This window comes from Penaeus vannamei, chromosome 26 (assembly GCF_042767895.1).
Source record: "Penaeus vannamei isolate JL-2024 chromosome 26, ASM4276789v1, whole genome shotgun sequence".
Taxonomy (NCBI): domain Eukaryota; kingdom Metazoa; phylum Arthropoda; class Malacostraca; order Decapoda; family Penaeidae; genus Penaeus; species Penaeus vannamei.
In genome coordinates, this window is record NC_091574.1 from 24,408,691 (window position 1) to 24,411,190 (window position 2,500).

The 2,500-nt window shown below is 35.5% G+C and overlaps 1 protein-coding gene across 1 annotated transcript in view; it reads right to left on the bottom strand.

The window, feature by feature from the left end:
- Positions 1 to 2,500, bottom strand: part of LOC113812769 (cGMP-dependent 3',5'-cyclic phosphodiesterase) — a gene marked incomplete in the record, with an annotated part of 301,514 nt that overhangs the window by 92,644 nt on the left and 206,370 nt on the right.

Consider the following 2,500-nt stretch of genomic DNA (forward strand, 5'->3'; position numbering starts at 1 on the left):
CTCTCTCTCTCTCTCTCTCTCTCTCTCTCTCTCTCTCTCTCGCTATCTATCTATTACTTGAAGATTATTGACGTTATCTTCTTTTATTTTTGTTATTGGCTTTATATTAGTTTTTATTTTATTTATTATCTTAATCATAATTTTTTAATTGATGGCATAGTTTCCGCCATCTTCATTGTCGATGCAAATATTACTTATTTCCTCACTCTCGCCAACAAAACTGTTATCCACGGAAACATTCTTCAGTAATGAGTCAGCAGGCAGTTCCAGCCACATACATAATGCATCCTTATACGCACTTGCAAATTCTTTCCACGACAGGCACATTGTATTCAAATCTGGGTTGGAACACCGTAGACTTTTCTCCGTTGGAATCCCAATAACAGGATGTTTCCGTGGAATTCTGGTCTGAAATGTATCCTAGAAAGGTGAAACATTGTATGCAGAGTAATACATTAATTCGCACTTACAGATACAGTCAGATACACATGCACGTTAACACACACATAAATACATAAACACACAGATACATATACTCACACACAAAAACACACACATGCACTCACACACACACACACACACACACACACACACACACACACACACACACACACACACACACACACACACACACACACACACACACACACATACACACACACACACACACACATACACACACACACACACACACACACACAAACAAACACACACACACATAGACACTTACACACACACATTCAATAGACTCCTAGAATATCGCTCATACACTCACCCAAGAGAACACTAACCACTGTCGTAATAACTTCCAACCGAATATATTGTCGAGTGTTTATGCCAGTCCTATATGACAGTGTTGCCGGCGAGTGTTCACGGAATCGTCCTTGCATAACCCTCACCCCCTCTCCCCCCTCACTCCCTCACTCCCTCACTCAGTCACTCTCTCATCCCCTCACTCCCTCACCCCCTTATCCCCCTCATCCCCTCACTCCCTCACACCTTTATCCCCTCACCCCCCTCATCCCCTCACTCCCTCACACCCTATCCCCTCGCCTCCTCACTCCCTCACCCCTTCCACTCCCTCACCCCCTCACCCCTCGCCCCTCATCCTCTCACTCCCTCACCCCTTAACCCCTCACTCCCTCACCCCCTAACCCCTTACCCCCTCACCCAACAATTTATGTTTACCCTCTCTCTGTTCTCTTTCTTTCTTCTTATTCTTCTTTCTTTATACAAATAAAACAGACCTCATTTCGCTAGATTTATAAAAGAATAAAAAAGAAAAAAAAATCATAATATCCCCAAAGACTTCATTTCGCTAGATTTATAAAAAAAAAAAAAAAATCCTAATATCTAGAAGTAACAAGCAATAATGAAAACAAGAGGCAAAGCGTTTATTAAATTATGCTCTTGGTCGAAATGTTGAACTACGCAGTAATCTAGTTCAAAGTTTGCACTGCGGGAATAAAAGTCTTGAGAGCACGTAAGAGATATTACGTGCGCTAATCATCTACGGTTGTCTGGGTGTAATGAGGTTCATTAATTTTTTTTTTTTTTTTTTTTTTTTTTTTTTTGCTCTCTCTCTCTCTCTCTCTCTCTCTCTCTCTCTTTCTTTCTTTTTTTTCTTTTTCTTTCTCTTTCTTTTTTTTCTTTCTCTTTCTTTTTTATTTATTTTTTTCTCTCTTTTTTTATTTTCTTGTTTTCTTTCTTTCTCATTTGGCTTCTTGTCTTCATTTTTTTAAATACAATTTATCTCTCTCTCATTATTTCTATCATCATGATAATGATAATGATAAGACATTACTGTCACCTTTATCGTTATCATCAAGATTGTTGTTATTATTATCATGATTATCATCATTATTATTATTGCTATCATTATTATTACTATTGTTATTATTATTATCATCGCCATCGTCATCGTTATCGTCATCACCATCATCATCATCATCATCATTTCTGTTGTTGCTATTGCTATTATTGTTGTTGTTATTGTCATCTTCATTATTATTGTTGTTGTTATTACTAGTATTATTGTTGTTATAATAATTATTATTATCATTCTTTTGTTAGTGTTATCATCATTGACATCATTATTGCTGATATTGTTGTTATTGTTTTTGTTATTATTTACATTATCATATTTATTGTTATTGTTATTTTTTATATTTATAGTTATTATGATTTTTATTGTTATAATCATTATTATTATAATTATTATAATGATGATGATGATGATTATTATTATTAGTTTCCCCATCCTTCTCCTCCTCCTCCTCCTCCTCCTCATCATCATCATCATCATCATCATCACCATTATCAACAATAATTTCACTTGTGATATGAAAAACGTTACATTCTTTTCATATCATTCTCTTGTCCATGTTTTTTCTTTTTTTTCTCTCTTTGCTTTGTATTTCCTCCTCTTTTAGTGCTGTCAACCCTTTTGACGTTTTCGTTTTCTTTTGTAAAAAAACGAATAGAAAACGGGAAGAAAAAT